Source organism: Acomys russatus, chromosome 5 (genome assembly GCF_903995435.1).
Source record: "Acomys russatus chromosome 5, mAcoRus1.1, whole genome shotgun sequence".
Lineage (NCBI taxonomy): Eukaryota > Metazoa > Chordata > Mammalia > Rodentia > Muridae > Acomys > Acomys russatus.
In genome coordinates, this window is record NC_067141.1 from 19,724,396 (window position 1) to 19,742,437 (window position 18,042).

Here is an 18,042-nt window from a genome sequence, read left to right on the forward strand (position 1 = left end):
AAGAAAGGGAAAAAGGAAACAGAAAGAAAGCAAGACACGTAATTAAAAACTTCCCTACAAAGAAAACTGGAATTGCTGAAGCAAAGAATACCCACACGGGAACAGCAGATAAACCCTGACTGGAATAATAATTCAAAGTGCGGCAGAGGCCAAGCTAAAGCCTAGCACTTACAAAACTAGAAGAAAGCTCTGATTTGGGAGTAGATGAAAGGTAATTAGATATGAAACAAACAACCAAAAAATACAAGATCCATTAAAAATAAATAAATAAATTGGTCCTCATTAACACTAAAAACTTTGGCACTGCAGAGAGTGCCACTGAGAGAATAGAAAGAGAGATTGGGCCAAGGCAGTGGGCTGGGCCAATAGCAAATCTTGTGTCTAGAACCAGACTTGTCCCCAGAGCACATAAAAGACTCTCACACCCAATTGCAAGAAAACAAGTCAGTTGCACAGTGGATAGAAGACTTGATAGATGCTGCACCAAAGAAGCCATATAAACAGCTAGCACAGCCATAAAACTGTGACCCACACCACGCATCTCTAGGCAAGGAAAATCTAAGCCACAGCAAGGTACATTATCCACTCAGGAGAATAAAAAGGCTATAATTTAAAAAAAAAAAAAAAGGACAAGAAAACTGAGAATATGGCTTCCTCAAGACCCAGCTATTCCACTCCTTGGAATATACCCAGAAGATGCTCCACACAACAGGGACATATGCTCAACCATGTTCATAGCAGCCTTATTCATAATAGCCAGAACATGGAAACAGCCTAAGTGTCCCTCAGTAGAAGAATGGATAAAGAAACTGTGGTACATTTACACTATGGAATACTATTCAGCTATTAAAAACAAGGAATTTCCAAAATTTGTGGACAAATGGATTGAACTAGAAATGATCATAATGAGTGAGCTAACCCAGAAGCAGAGAGAGTCAAATGGTATATACTCACTTATAACTGGACACTAGCCCAAGGGGCAGGTCCCATGAAAGTCTTCACTTACCAGATAAGTGGGACAGAGGGGAGGACATCCTATTGAGACTCTAGGTGAGAAAAATATAGGAGATAAGGAAATAGATGGATCCAGAGGGTCCTAGAAACCTACAAGAAAACACTATGATGGGTGGATCTGGGCCCAGGGGTTCTGCTCGATCTAAGACACCAACCAAGGACAATACATGCAGTCATCATCAAACCCTTACCCAGATCTAGCTAAGGGACAGAACGTTCTCCACAGTTAAGTGGAGACTGGGGACTGACTTTCACACGATCTCTGGAGCCCCATATTTGGCCATGTCCCCTTGTTGGGGAGGCCCAGTGGCACTCAGAGGAAGGATAGCAGACTACCAAGAAGAGACTTGATACACTAGCATCATATTCAGGGGGAGGAGGTCCCCATCAGTCACAGTCATAGGGAAGGGGAATGGGGTGAAAGCGGGAGGGAGGGAGGAATGGGAGGATGCATGGGATGGGATAGAAAATGAGATGTAATATGAATTATCTTATTTTTCAATAAAAATGTTTTTTAAAAGATTAATAAAATAAAATATGTGAAAACAAAAAAGGACAAACACCACCAAGTGGTAGATGGAAGTGGCTGGTCTGGAACTCACATTTTGCTCACAGGAATGAAAAGTGGTACAGCTGCTTTGGAAAACAGAGTCTTTTTTTTTTTTTTTAATTTTTTAAATTTTATGTACATTGGTGTTCTGAGTACATGTAAGTCTGTGTGAGTGTGTCAGATCCACCAAAACAGGAGTTACAGACAGTTGTAAGCTGCCATGTGGGTGCTGAGAATTGAACCAAGGTCCTCTGGAAAAGCAGTCAGTGCTTTTAATCGCTGAGCCATCTCTCCAGCCCTGGAAAACAGGGTCTTAGGATTTTAAGCATACTTACCATGCAACTCAGAAATGTAGGAATACAAAATATATGCCAACTCAGAGTATGAATATTCATGGCAGCATTATTTCATAATAACCAGAAGCTATAAATAGTCCAAATGTCTGTCCCCCAGTGAATGGATACACAAAAGCATGTATCAATGCCATCAAGTGCAAGTGGGCAATGAACAGCAGTGGGACACTGGCACCTGCTGTAATACAGATAGACGGGCACCTCAACAACCAGCACCTATCAAACGAATAGAGCCACGTGATTACACTATTGCAAGATGCTGTTTGTGAGGAAAGCCCAGAAGAGCAAGGTATAGAGACAGACAGGAAAGAGGTCAGTGCCCACTCGGCTGGGTGAAATTGACCACAGACAGGCTTTGGAGTGCTGAGCACAGAGACTCTTTGAGGCTAAGATGTGTTGGTGGAGACACTACAGAATCACTGGAAATCTTCACAGTGGACCGAGGCTGAGGTCTATCTTTCCTCTTTCTGTCATCTTTTCAACTCTACAGAGTGTTGTGGTTAAAATGTAAAATGTCCCAGACAGGCTCATGTGATTAACCACGTGGTCCCCAAAGAGGGAAGGTTGTAAAGCCTTTGTGATGTGCGGCCCAGCTGGCAGTGGCAGGTTATACCCACATCTGCTTCTGAGCCAAGTCCTCTCTCTGCCTCCTGGTCTGGCTGACATGAGAGAAACTCAGACACACCCTTGCTGTCATGTTGCGTACACATACCGTACACACGATGATGATGATGGTGGTGGTGGTGGTGATGATGATGATGATTTTAGACAAACGAATAAAATAAACTCTTGAATGATGAGAGACCCTACCTTCTTGTGCTCTGCTGCTGTAAGATAAGTACCTAGAGACTAAGCAGACCTTAGAGCAACAGTTCTCGACCCGTGGGTCATGAGCCCTTTGGGGAATTGAGCAACCCTTTCACAGGGATTGCATATCAGATAGCCTGCATATCAGATATTTACATCATGGCTCATAACAGTAGCAAAATTACAGTTATGAAGTAGCAACAAAAGAATTTTATGGTTGGGGAGAGGGGTCACTACAACATGAGGCTCTATCTCCCAGCACTGCAGAGGTGGTCATGTGGTCCTCTTAAGTAGCATTCTGTACCATTTTAAACTATTGAATGATAAAATCTACCTCGTAGCTTGTCAAGAGTGGAGATGCCACCAAGATACTGGGGAAGAAGCCATCCATCCTCCTTTCCCCATCAACCCCATCCTTGCTCCTGAGGGAATCCTGTATGAATACTTTTAGAATCTTTAGGAAAGGGTCAAACCAATTCCCTGCATCCTCTGGATTTAGCAGCCCATGATCCTCTTTTCAAAACAGTCTTAGTGTCTCATCCCCTTTTGACACTGAGAGAAAAAGGAGCAAGTTTTGCAGCATGGGCATCAGTCTTTGGGGGTACCAGGGGAAGCACTCTTTCACTAGGAGACAGCCACCTGCCTTTGCGGGGGACTTCCCACCAGAAGCTTCTGGGAAGGTTTGGGTCTTTCCGATAGGCGTTATTTGCTACTGATACAGATTGTAGCCTTCCCTTGACTCAAAAGTCAGGGTTACTGTCATAGTAACTAGTCACCCGTGAGTCCTGGACAGATCAGTCCAGCTTCACGACCAGATCAGTGGGAGTCTCAGCTCAGCACTTGCCCAGAGCAGACACCTGTGAGGAATAGAGGCAAGGCTTCGCAGTGCACTTACACCTGCTGACCTGGCCTCGGATGGTCCATGAATGTCCATCTGCGTCAGGGTCCTGTGGGTATCATTATCCTTGATTGAGATCTAATATTGTGGGAAGAACCACTACCTGGGCAGGGGATGCTGGACTGAAACAAGTAGAGAAGGCAAGCGAGCACTAACCGTGCATGCACTCCTTCCAGTCTGCTTCCTGGCTGCATACAATGTGACCAGCTCCCTATACTTCCTATCACTGTGACTTCTCCACCGTGACGGACTGTCATCTGAACTCTGAGCCCAAATAACCTTTTTTTTTTTTTAAAATATGGCATGCTTTAGAAATTTGCATGTCATCCTTGCTCAGGTGCCATGTTAACCTTCTTTGTACCATCCTACTTTTAGTTTATATGCTGCCAAAGCAAAATTAACTTTTAATTTGCTTTGGTCAGAGCATTTTTTAAAAATAAATATCAATTTCTTTTTAAAAAATAATTTATCTTTGTCTTCATGTACATTGGTGTTTTGCCTTTACATATGCCTCTATGAGGAGGTCAGATTCCCTGGAACAGGAGTTACAGTTATGAGCTGCCTTGAGGGTGCTGGGAATTGAGCCTGGGTCCTCTGGGAGAGCAGCCAGTGTTCTTAACTGCTGAGCCATCTCTCCAGCCCTGGTCAAAGCACTTTATCAAAGCTGTCACAAAAATAACGAAGAGGCTGGCTGAATTTTAACTTTAATCCTTTAATCCTAGCACTTGGGAGGCAGAGATAGGCAGATCTCTATGAGTTCAAGGACAGCCTGGTCTACAGAGTGAGTTCTAGGACAATCAGGAAAACACACATAGAAACTCTGTCTGTAAAAACAAAACAAAACAAGCCAGGCGTGGTGGCACACACCTTTAATCCCAGCACTCGGGAGGCAGAGGCAGGTGGATCATTGTGAATTCGAGGCCAGCCTGGTCTACAAAGTGAGTCTAGGACAGCCAAAACAGACAGACCCTGTCTCGAAAAACCAAAAAAAAAAAAAAAAAAAAAAAAAAAAAGATGTAACAGATTGTGTATATATTTGAATGTTTAGCCGCCAGGGAGAGGTGGAACTCTTTGAAAGGATTAGAAGGTGTGACTTTCTTGGAGGAGGGGGTGGACTTTGAGGATTCCAAAGCCCATAGAAGACCCAGGCTTGCTTTTTCTCTACCTGTGGATCAGGATGCAGCTCCCAACTACCCCAGCACCATGCCTGGCATTCCTGCCGCCATGCTCCATGCCATAATGATGATAATGGACCAAGCGTCTGGAACTGTAGGCAAGCCCCCAATTAAATGCTCGCCTTTGTAAGAGTTGCCCTAGTTATGGTGTCTCTCCACAGCAATAAAACATTGACTAAGGAACCTGTGAACGCCCTGAGGTGTAACAAGGAAACAACACAGGTGGCCTCCAACTAGCAGTCCATCTTCTTGTTCCCAGTCAGCTAGCTAGTACTCTGCCTGACAGGATTCCGGGGTAGGCAAGGACAAACTCTTCAAAGGTTGGTTAGCAGGCCTGCAGGAGAAGCGCATGTGCTGCCCTCTAGTGTTACAGCTCTGCAGCAGCCCTTAGGTAGCTCTATCCTTAATTCTCCAGGTCCTCCTAAAAGTCCAGGTTGCTCAGCCCTTGACAGTGACCGCTCTCACAGCTTGAGGATCTAAGTTGTCAGAGACTTGTGGCCCTAAATACTCACCAGCTCTAAGGAACTCTTCAGCGACCAGGGCCTACAGTTCCTCTTCTGTCTTTTTAGAATTATCCATCAGTCCTCATCTTCTCTCTACTTCTGCTGCGCGCCACCCCCACCGACCCCCCGCTTGTTCCTGCCCTGCCCCTCTCAGACTGTTCAGCGTCTTCCTGCCATGGCCATTGTCACAGCTGTCACTGCTCAGGGCAGTTCTGGAGGCAGCCACTGCTGCTGCATGGCTGGTGCTGACTCTGCCACTGTTGCCATCACCTTCAATACTACTCCTCGGGCACTGGTGTTTCTCTCTTCATATTACCAGCTCTGCACACTCTCCTAAAAGCAGCCAAGAAAAGCATACTCAAGGGAGCCTTTGATTAAGACTAAGACTGAAATACCAGAGAGGGAGAACAGGGGGAGATCTCTCCTAAGAGAACCCAAGCAGTGATCAGCGCACACTGCCCTTGCAAACAGGCTTGGGTTTGAACCAATGGTAGAGTTGGCTTTTTTTTTTTTTTTAATTAATGTTACAAGATTTTATTTCTATCTAAATACACATTGCAACAATATAGAAAGATTTCAATAGCCAAAGTAATTTCAAAAGTAAGCAAATTTGTTTTTCTTAAGCTATGCTTTCAGTCCTGTTTTTATTAGCTTTTAATGTATTATAGAAAGTGGATATAGGAAATAGACTTGTACTGTGTTAAAGACATATTAACCAACCTATTTTCTCCTCTGTTGTCTTCAGTGGTAGATGCAATTTGACACACAATTAGCATTACTGAAGAGCAGACGCAGTACCTGTGGGCAGGCTGCAAACAGCAGTAAACCTAACTTACCTTTTGGGTCATTTGCCTCACTGTTTGTAAACTACCACGTACCAGGGGGTTTTCATTAATATTTTTAAAGATTTGTTTATTTGGGCTGGAGAGATGGAACAGTGGTTAAGCGCACTGCCTGCTCTTCCAGAGGTCCTGAACTCAATTCCCAGCAACCACATGGTGGCTTACAGCCATCTATAATGTGACAATAAATAAATCATTTTTCGGCTGGGGGCTTTCGAGACAGGGTCTCTCTGTGCAGCATTGGCTGTCCTGGACTCACTTTGTAGACCAGACTGGCCTCAAACTCACAGCTATCCAATGCCTGCCTCTGCCTCCCGAGAGCTGGGATTAAAGGCGTGCACCACCACACCTGGCGACAATGCAGTGCTCTGCCTGTATGTATGCAGCTGACCAGAAGAGGGCATTAGTTCACATCACAGATGGTTGTGAGCCACCATATGGTTTCTGGGAATTGAACTCAGGACCTCTGGAAAAGCAACCAGTGCTCTTAAGCTCTGAGCCATCTCTCCAGCCCTCATTAACATTATTTTTAATGGAAGTTTTAACTTTAAATATAGGACTATATCTCAAATATTCTAAGCCACTTGGCCAACCCCACAACATTAAGCTATAGGCCCTCTGAACAAAACATGACAGTGTTAATATATAACACATATCATCTCAGCTAACCTCTTTCAAGTAAGGTGATAATTAAAAGGTTTAAAGTTTGGTTTCAAGTGATGCTTGGGAGAATAATGTGGTATCCTAGCAACAGTGATAGTATACCATTATTACAAATGCGGGATATGCTCATTTATACGTGAATTACAACTGCAAAGAATTCCATGGGGACTGGATATGTGGCTCAGTGACTAAAAGCATTTACAGCTCTTGCAGAGAACCTAGGCTTGGTTTACAGCAACCACATGACAGAAAGTTCACAACAACCTGTAGTTTCAGCTCCAGGGAATCTGATGCTCTCTCTGGCCTCCACTGGCTCCTGTATTCACATGGTACACATAAATTCACACAGCCATTGTTGTGGGACACTATTCTTCAAGATATGTAAACAAACATCTACTTGTGCCTGACAGGGAAGCAATGACAAGCCAAAGTAAGGATACTACCAACGCCCAACTTGGGAAACTACTGGGTTTTGGTAGGTAATCTAAGTGAAGGGTTACTCACAGGAACAGAAATAACTCAAAGACAGCTGTATCACTGCAAAGCCCACCGCAGTGGGGGTGATAGTTCACAGAACCTGGAAACCTGGAGCCCGTTGCACATCCTGCAGGCAGCTCGGCAGGTCAAATACTGTCTCTCCCAGGCAACTCAGTCTGAGCCTCTTCCAGGAATCTCAGCTTGTCTGAGATTGTGTCCTAACAGTTCTTACTGCTCATGTATGAGTGGGATGGGAGAGGCCTAGGGAATCTCTGGTGCGTTTTAGGGACTTCCTGGAGCCCTTAAGTTGTTTACTTTCTGAACTTAATGAGTTGCCCTACGGACGCAATGTTTAACCATCCTGTTGTATCTTCTCCTTTCTGACATCCTGTGTCTTAAGGAGCTCCCCTCTAAGACGGAGAGCTGTGATCTCATAAGAAATGTTTCCACAGGAGGCACACATATACAATAAATAATACAAAATAATAAAGAAATAATTCTAGGTGCAAATTGGTCTGTACTATTTTTTTTAATGGTTTTTAAATTGGAAACAATGTTTTCCCACACAATATATTCTGATCACTCTTCTGTCCCCCCACTCCTTCGCAGATCTTCCCCACTTCCCCATCCACTCAAGTCTGTGCTTTCTTTCTTTCTCTTTAGAAAAACAAAACAAAAAGCAAAAAAACAGAGGCTGAGCGTGGTGGTGCACGCCTTTAATCCCTGCACTCGGGAGGCAGAGGTAGGTGGATCGCTGTGAGTTCGAGGCCAGCCTGTTCTACAAAGTGAGTCCAGGACAGCCAAGGCTACACAGAGAAACCCTGTCTCGAAAAACGGAAAAAAAAAAAAAAAAAAAAAAAAAAAAAAAAAACAGGCTAACTAACCGTAATTTAGGAAAAAATAGAGCAAGCATAAGAAACACACACAGATACCCATAAAGACACACACACACACACACACACACACACACACACACACACACACACAACATACTATACCACCAAAAGACCAGTAAGACAAAAACAAATGTCCAAACAAGGCAATATGAGTCACAGAGTCTACAATAATGCCATTGAGTTCACTTTGTTTTGACCTTCTACTGCTGGGTGTGGGGCCTCCCCCAGAAGTGTGGTTAATATATCCAGTGAGAGTCCAGTGGAGGAAAACTAGTTTTTCCTTTGCAAGCTGATGTCAAGCAGGAATAGCTTCTTGATGAGGAACGGGTGCTCCTATCCACTTCCCCTCCTTTGTGTGGGATCTTGTCTGGTTTGAACTTATGCAGGCCCGCTGCGAGCTGTCAGTCTCTTGTGAGTTCAGATGTGTGCCGGTCCTGTTTGTTATTCCTAGAAGACACTGTTTCCTTGTTGTCATCCGTCCCCTCTGGCTCTTAAAATCTTTGTCTCCTCCACACAAATCCCTGAACCCCAAGGGGGAGGAGGGGTTTGATGGAGACACCCCAATTAGGCCTGAGTGTTCTAAAGCCTCTCGCCCTCTGCGCATTGGCCAGTTGTGGGGCTCTGTGTCAGTTCCTCCCATCTCCTGCATGAGGAGGCTTCTCTGAGGATGGCTGAGCAAGATGCTGATCCGTGGGTAGAGCAGAATGTTCTTACAAGTCATTTTCTTGCTATGCTCCTTTAGCAGAGCGAAGGTATTTGGTTTTCCCCAGGTCTCCACTTACGTGGTTTCCATATGCTCCCTCTGTGGCCCTTAGTGTTAGCTGACCCTCCGTGTGCTCCCTGCCTTGCCTTGTCTTTTCCTCCCTCTCTCCATTTAATCCTCCTGCTCATGTCTCCCCCATGCCTCTCGGTGCCTGTATGTTCCACTTCCCCCCCCCCCCACTGGAAGCTCCTCCCTTCCTCCTAGTCCTTTACTGTACATCTAAACCCTGTGGTTATGTGGATTATAGCATGCCTACCAAAAGCTTGAAAATCAACATCCCCGTATAACAGAACATATATACAATATTTGTCTTTTGGGGTCTGGGTTACCTCTCTCAGAATGATTTTTTTTTCCTAACTCCAGGCATTTATTTATCGTGAAATTTTGTAAGTTTGGGGTTTTGTTTTGTTTTGTTTTGTTTTACAGCCAAATAATATCTGTGTAAATGTATCATGCTTTTAATATCCATTCATCTGTTGACGAGCATCCAGACTATTGCTGATTTCTGGCTGTTATGGGTAGAGCGGCAATGAGGACGGATGAGCAAGTGTCTTCTACAGTAGGATGTGGAGTCCTTTGGGTTTCTGCCCAAGAGTGGTAATAGCTAGATCTTGAGGTAGATGGTGGTGAACTGCCACACTGACTCCCATAGTGGCTGTACAAGTTTGTACACCCACAAGCAATGAACGCGTTCCCCTTTGCCCACATCCTCACCAAGCATGAGCCGTCATTTGTTTTATTGATCGTGCCCATTCTGGCTGGTATAAAATGAAATCTCGGAGTTTGATTTGCATTTTCCTGATGACTAAGGATGCTGAACATTTAAGTGTTTCTCAGCCATTTGTGTTCCATCTTGAGAAATCTCTGTTCCGATATGTACCCCATTTTTAACTGGGTCGTTTATTTTCTTCGTGTCCAGTGTTTTAGTTCTGTATATGTCTTAGATATTAGTCCTCTATTGTACGTATCGCTCATTGGTACAGATCTTTTCCCACTCTGCAGCCTCTGCTTTGTCCAATTGATGATGTCCTTTGCTATGCAGAAGCTTCTCAGTTTTGTGAGGTCCCATTTATTGATTATTGATCTTAGCGCCTGGGCCATTGGTATCCTATTCAGAGAGTCATCTCCTGCACCAATGAGGCCAAAGCTGTTCCCCACTTTCTCTTCTATCAAGTCCAGTGTATCTGGTTTTATGTTGAGGTCCTTGATCCATTTGGAGTTTTGTGCAGGGTGATAAGTATGAATCTATTTCCATTATTCTGCATGCAGTTACGCAGTTTGAAGAGCTCCATATGTTGAAAAACACTGTCCTTTTTTTCCCCCTGTGTATTTCTCGCTTGTCAAAAAATAGATCTCCATAGGTGTGTGCACTCATGTGGGTGTCTTCAACTTGACTCCATTGATCAACATTGTCTGTTTTTATGCCAATATGACAATGTTTTTTATTCTATATGTAGTAGCTACGTAGTACAATTTGAGGTCAGGGATGGTGGTGTCTCCAGCAGTTCGTGTGTGTGTGTGTGTGTGTGTGTGTGTGTGTGTGTGTGTGTGTGTGTGTGTGTGTTTGAGACAGGGTCTCTCTGTGTGTAGCCTTGGCTGTCCTGGACTCACTTTGTAGACCAATCTGGCCTCAAACTCACAGCAATCCACCTGCCTCTGCCTCCTGAGTGCTGGGATTAAAGGCGTGCGCCACCAGCAGTTCTTTTATTATTCAGGATTGTTTTACCTATCCTGGCTCCCCCTCCCCACCCTCTCCCACCTTATGTTTCTGTACAAAGCTGAAAATTCTTTCAATTTCTGTGAAGAATTGTATTAGAATTTCGATGGTAATTGCACTGAAACTGTAAATTGCTTTTTGGCAGGATGGACATTTTCACTATATTAATTCTACTGATCCATGAACATCTTTCCATCTTCTGGTGTCTTCTTCAAATTCTTTGTTCAATATCTTTTTTTTATTTATTTATGTTCAATATCTTAAATGTTTTATTATATAAGCTTTTCACTTGCTTGATTAGAGTTATACCAAAGGTTTGGGTTTTATTTGTTTGTTTGGGTTGTTTCTTGATTTGTTTGGAGTTTTGTTTTGTTTTGTTTTGCTAATGTGAAGGATACTGCTTCTATGATTTCTTTCTCTGTCATTTGTGTATAGGAAGGCTACTGGGTTTTGTGTGTTAATTTTGTTTTGCTGAGTGTGTTTATCAGCTGTAGAGGTTTCCTGGTAGAAATTTTAGTGTCTTTGGGGTATAAAATTATATCATCTGCAAATAAAGATACTTTCACTTCTTCCTTTCTTATGTGTATCCCCTTGATCTCCTTCAGGTGTCTCATTGCTCTAGCTAAGACTTCAAGCACCTCTATTAACAAGGTATGGAGACTGGGCATCTTTGTCTTATTCTCAATTTTAGTGGTTTTGCTTCGAGTTTCTCCCCACTTAGGTTGATGTTGACCCTGAGCTTGTTGCAAATTGCCTTTATTATGTCAAGGCATTTCCCTTGTGTCTCTCATCTCTCCAGGACTTTTATCTTGAAGAGATGCTGGATTTTGCCAAAGGCCTTTTCTGATTCTAATGAGATAATCCTGCGGTTTTTATCCTTCAGTCAGTTTACATGGTGAATTACCTTTATTGATTTATATATGTTAAACTATCCCTGCATCTCTGGGATGAAGCCTACTTGATTGTGGTGGATATTTTTTTATGTGTTCTTGAAATTGATTGATGAACATTTTATTGAGCCTTTTTTTTTTTTCTATCGTCTGTATTTTTTTTTTCTTTTTTTTTTTCTTTTTCTTTTGTAGGGTCTTTGTGTGGTTTAGGGTATTTGTGGCCTCATACAAAGAATTAGGCAATGTTTCTTCTATTTCTATTTTGTAGAATAATTTGAGGAATGTTGGTGCTAATTCTTCCTTGAAGGTCTGGTAGAATTCTGCCCTGAATCCATCTGGCCCTGTTTTTATGTGGGGGTGGAGTCTTTTAATTACTGCTTCTATTTCACTACATTTTAAGAGTCTTTTAAAATTGTTTATCTAATCTTGATATGATTTTTGTAGGTTGTGTATATCAAGAAATTTATTCGTTTCTTTTAGATTTTCCAGTTTGATGGAGTACAAATTTGTTTTTGTGTTTTTGTTTTTCAAGACAACGTTTCTCCATTTTATCCCTGGCTGTGGAGTACAGATTTTTAAAGTAGGTGCTTGTGATTCTTTGGATTTCCTCAACATCTGTTGGGATGTCCCTACTTTCATCTCTAATTTTATTAATTTAAATCTTTTCTCCTCATCTTTTCATTTAGCTAAGGGTTTATCAGTCTTACTGATTTTTCTCAAAGAATCAACTCATTGATTCATTGTATTGTGGGGTTTTTGTTGTTGATGTTGTTGTTGTTTCTGTTTTATTGATTTCAGCCCTGAGTTTATGTTTTGCTGTCTACTCTTTTTGGATGCTATTTCTTCTTTGCATTCTAGAGTTTTCAGGTGGTGCCACTAGTATGAGATCTGTACTATTTATGTGTTTATTTATTTATTGCACCTAGTGCTATGAACTTGCTTCTTAGAACTGCCTTCATTGGGTCCTATAGATTTGGTTATGTTTTCATTTTTATTCAATCCTAGAAAGCTTTTAATTTCATTCTTAATTTGTGTCTTGACCCATTTTTCATTCAGTTTCCTTGAGCTCCCATACTTTCTGTCATTAGTGATATCCAGCTGAGTCAAGGGGGTCAGATAAGATTCTTGTGTTTCCTGGGACTTGCTTTGTTATCGAGGTATGTGGTCAACTTTGGAGGAAGTTCATTAGCTGCTGAGAAAAAGATATATTCTTTTGTATTTGGGTGAAATGTATCTACTAGGTCCATTTGATTTATTATGCCATTTAACTCCAGCATTTCTTTGTTTAGTTTTTGCCTGGATGACCTATTGGTGAGAGTGGGGTATGGAAGTCACCAACTATCATTGTTTTTAGGGTGAGTGTTTTGTTTTGTTGATTTTTCAAGGCAGGGTTTCTCTGTGTAACAGCCCTGGCTGTCCTGGACTCATTTTGTAGACCAGGCTGGCCTTGAACTCACAGAGATCCACGTGCCTCTACCTCCTGAGTGTTGGGACTAAAGGAGTGGGCCACCATGCCTAGCTTCAATATGTGATTTTTAGCTGCAGTAATGTTTCTTTTATGAACTTGGGTGCCTTTGTGTTTGGTGCATAAATGTTGAGAATTACAATATCTTTTTGATGGAATTTTCCTTTGATGAGTGACCTCTTCTATCTCTTCTGATTAATTTTCATTTGAAGTTTATTTGTCAGATATTTAAATGGTTACTCCTGCTTGCTTCTTGGCTCCCTTTGCTAGGAAGATCTTCTTTCATCCTTTACCCTGAGGTGGTATTTATCTTTGATAGCAAAGTGTTTCTTGGGTACAGCAGAAAGATGGATCCTGTTTTCTTTTCTTTTCTTTCTTTTTTTTTTTTTTTTTTTTTTTTTGTTTTGTTTTGTTTTTCGAGACAGGGTTTCTCTGTGTAGCCTTGGCTGTCTTAGACTCACTTTGTAGACCAGGCTGGCCTCGAACTCGCAGCAATCAGCCTGCCTCCACCTCCCTGTTTTCTAATCCAATCTGTTTATATGTTTTTATTGCAGAATTGACACTTAATATTGAAAGTTATCAATGAGCAGTGTTTATTGATTCTTATTTTGTTGTTATGGGCCCCCCTCCCCTTCTTCTAATTTGCTGCTCTGGTATTATTTATTTCTTGTATTTTCTTGGGTGCGTTTAACCTTTTCTGACTGGCTTTCCTTCTAATGTCTTCTGTAGAGCTGGACTGGTAGACAGAAATTGCTTAATTTTGGTTTTATTATGGAATGTTTTTTTCTTTCTCATCTATTGTGATTAAACCTTTTGATGAGTACAGTCATCTGGGGTGGGTGGCATCTGTGGTCCCTTAGAGTCTATAGAACATCTGTCCCGGCCTTTCTGGCTTTAAGCTATTCTAATAGGTCTGCCTTTATATGTTACTTGGTCTCTCACCCTTGCTGCTTTTAAGACTCTTTGTTCTATACATATAGAGCTTCTATTATTGTTTGGAGGATTTTTTTTTTCTGGTTTTGTCTATTTAATGTTTTATATGGGTTTTGTTCGTTTGTAGTTTTTGTTGTTTAATTCAAACAGGGTTTTTCTGCCCTGGACTCACTTTGTAGACCTGGCTAGCCTCAAACTCACAGCGATCTGTCTGCATCTGTGCCACCACCACCACCACCCCACCACCCTGGACCCCACCCCCCCAATCTCCCACCACCCCACTGCACCCCCTACCACCCCATCCCCCACTCCCACCCCACCCCCCACCTCCCCACCCCAACTACCCCACCACACCACACTCCATCCCCAACCCCTACCACCCCACCACCCCACCCCCAAGCCCCCCACCTGACGCCCCCACCCTCCCACGCCAACCACCACCCCCACCCCCGTGCTGGAATTACAGCTCTCTATACTTTTTGTTCCTTGATAGGCACCTCCTTTAGTCTGGAGAATTTTCCTCTATTATTTTGTTGGAAGAATTTTCTGTACCTTTGGCCTGGGTTTCTCCTTTTTCCTCTATTCCTATTATTTATAGGGTTTTTTTGCATGGTGTCTCAGATTTCCTGGATGTTTTGTGTCCATTTTGTTTGTTTTTGTTTTTGATTTAACATTTTCTTTAGCTGAGGCATCTATCTGTTCTACTCTGTCTTCTATTCCTGAGAGTCTTGTACTTGGTAGGTAAAGTTTCCCTCTGAGGTTTTTGTTTGACTTCCTAAATTTTTCATTTTTGGTTTTATTGCAATCTGCGTTTTCTTTAGTGTGTTTCTAGTCCATTTTTTCGCAGAATCCTACCTTAATATTGTGAATTGCCTTCATTATTTCATTCCATTGTGTTTTCACGGACTTCATTAAGGGATTTACCCATATCTTCTTTAAGGCTTTGAACATATTAATTGCTGATTTGAAGTCTTTTTCTTGTGCTTCATCTATATTATATTTCTCCTAGCCTACTGTGGTAGGGTTACTTGGTTCCGGTAGAAGCATTTTGTCTTGGCTGTTAATATTTGTGTTTTTGTAGAGGAACCTAAGCCAGTTGAGGTAGGAGAAGGCACATCCGACAGCAGACTGCTACAGGGCTCTGAGATGGGAAAGAGCATCGTGGAGGAGAGGCTAGATAGTGTGAATGGCTGACCTAAGTCCCAGCCTGGTGTGTCTACCGGGGTCCTAGGTAGAAAGCAGGAGAAAAGCCGGGTCCACACCAAGATTCAGCCAAGTCTCCAGAGAATAGAGGTAAGGTTCGGGGGAGAGGCCTCTGCAATCTTTTTCCATGTTGTTGTTCGGTTTTCTCAGGATAGGGTCTCATGTATCCCAGGCTGGTATTTTAAATTTTAGGACCTCTGCCTCCAGAGTTCTGGGTTACAGGCATGTGCCACAATACCCAGTTTATGCAGTACTGGGGCTGGAACCCAGGGCACTGTGCATGCTGGGTAAACACCCTACCCACTGAGCCACGCCATGGCTCAGGGATCCATATTCTATGTGTTCATTTCAGCACTGCAGGCTTTATGGTCAAAGCTGGTTTAACAAATACTGAGTCCTGAACATGAATCACAAGAGCGCTTCCCAAAAGTGGACAAGCTGACGTTGAAAGGAGGAGGTGACACAGTTCTTTGTTCCCTTTACATGTGATGTGCCCCATAGAGCAACAATTCCCCCAGGTGTGTTTGTTTCTGGACCATACAGCTTGTGCGTTCTTTTTTCAAAGACAGCTACCATCTGTTTTACAGCTTCTTTGAAAACCAGTATAGCAAGCTGAGGGGGCAGAAGTGAGCAGAATTTTAAAAAGAAATAGAAAAATTCAAAGTTCAAGTTCTTAGACAGCCATGGAGACCAGAAATAAAACACTAAATAGTCTCTGATTGAAAAGTCTCCCATGGGTCTAAATGCATTTACCAAATGTGGCTTTACCAAGGACACTCCTGATGCTTATCACCCCAAAACAGCTGGAAGCCCACTTTCTAATCATCTTAAGCAATATTCAGGAACAATAATTCTGGTCATCCACATACCAGGGATACTGTATCTGACGTTATGCACAGACCCCTGCGCTGAGCCTCCATCCATGGACCTCAGCTTTTGATGGCATCCAGGACCACCTTTGCTGGTGGTCTCTGACCAGTACCAACTGCTGTGACCACCTCTTTGAAGGTAATTGCTGCCAGCTTCCCCACCTCGCCCCATCAGTCTCTATATCACCAGTCACAGCACTTCTCTTCTTGGCCACCAGGGAGCAGTGTGTTCCCTCTGGCCTTAGTGAAAAAAAAACGTAACCATATAAACTTAGGTGGCCTTGGCTGGGAAATGTGCCTTTGGGAGCCAGAATAAACAGTTGTTGTCTCAAGACATCTATGGCTTTTTCAAAACAGTTGTGATGGTCTAAGGGTAGCTTGGCTGACGGATTGACTGACAATCTTTTGTCTCAAGGCAGCAAGGGCAGCTAAGGAAGAGTCCAACAGATGCTAATTGGAGATCCAAATCGCCCCCAAGCCCCATGGTCTTTACTAACAGGAAGATGAACATCAGAAGGAGTGCTTACAGTAAGCAATTTAAAAGCTTATCATGAGCACTCATCATGATCTTAAGTGTTTTGACAGCATTTAACTTCTGCCCAATGCCCCGGGAAGAGCTGGATTCTGCCTCCCTGACCTGCCTCACTCTGACACTATCGTATGCTTCCCACACCCATTTCCGGCCTCTCTCATGCCTGGACAGAGTTACTCACTCCTCAGTTAGCCAACTCTCAAAGCCACAGTGGATCCTGCAGTCTGGTTAACAAACCAGATTTATTCCTGGCTTTTGTGGTGACTGGGGGGGGGGGGGGGGGAGAAGATGCCTGTGTGATGGGATTGCTAACTTTGGAAGTCTCTCTCCCTAGTTTGATGACATCTCCCTATGTCCTCAAATGGTCATACCTCTGTGTCAGTGTCCTGGGCTCTTATTATGAGGACAATGGTCATACTTGATCAGGGCTCACTTATATATCCAGGTTTTATGACGACCTCCTTAATAGCCTTGTTTTCAAATGGTGACATTGTGAAGAACTGGGGTCAAGACCCCAGCATGTGAACAAAGATTCTGATGCCTTTGATAGAGCCCCAGTCAGGGACTCTTTCAGCCAATAAAGACTCTTCCTAACTGCTCAAGCTTTGTTAGTAAGATCATCTCCCTAGTACCTTCCTGGGATCCTCCAGTCAGCCAAAAGCATTTCTTGTTTGTTGAGCCACACCTGCAGGCTGGGCACTTCTGTGGGGCCAGCGTGCAAACCCCGACGGACCTTGCATGAACTAGCCCGCTCCCGTTATCTTGTACACGTCCTCTTCTCTGACCTCACTGAGCCCAGCCCCACCCTCACTCCTCCCTCCTTCTCCCTTTAGGAGTCCCAGAGACCTAGAGTCAAGGATGAACTCGGCATCCCCGGCCTTAGCCCCACCCGAGGCTCTTGCCCCGTTGCGGTAGTCATTACAGGCTAAACTTGTTCTCAGCCCTCACTGGTCCAGCCTTACTTATGGCAGTATGAGCTCACGTCCAGCCCACAGACCCCTCTGCACACCCCTGCCCATGTCTTGCCTCCCCTCCTCCCAGCCTTGGACCATGGGATGCTCCTCTGTGCTCTTCTGCTTTATCTTTCACTCTTGCTGTCATTTACTTCTGCTTAGCTCTAACCATCACGAGGGCGCGCCACACTGAGGCCCCTTCTCGCTGCTGCCTGCAGCCATGGCTCACTCAGTATAAGGCGTGAGATGCTCCATGTACTCATGGAACTTCACTAATCCACGTGCTCTCTTGTCCTCTGCAGTTCTTTGATTAGTCAAGTGACAGACACTGCTGGGGACACGTTGGCACAGCAGAGGCACATCTCCAACAGCTGCTCTATGGAAGAATCTAGAGTCAAAACAAGTGGCCACCGTTTTGAACTCACATCTATACAGTTCCCATGGTCCCCAAGGTGCCTACAGACACCAGATGCCAGCACGGAGACCCTGTGATTGCTAGTACATGGACATTGCACCAAGCTTATTTTCCCAATCAAATG

The 18,042-nt window shown here is 43.5% G+C and overlaps 1 non-coding gene across 1 annotated transcript; it reads right to left on the reverse strand.

Moving 5' to 3' along the window:
- Window positions 1–3,914: 3,914 nt before the first annotated feature.
- Window positions 3,915–4,017, reverse strand: LOC127190277 (U6 spliceosomal RNA). The gene has a single exon (XR_007830769.1). It is a non-coding gene; the product is annotated as a U6 spliceosomal RNA (small nuclear RNA).
- Window positions 4,018–18,042: the final 14,025 nt, after the last annotated feature.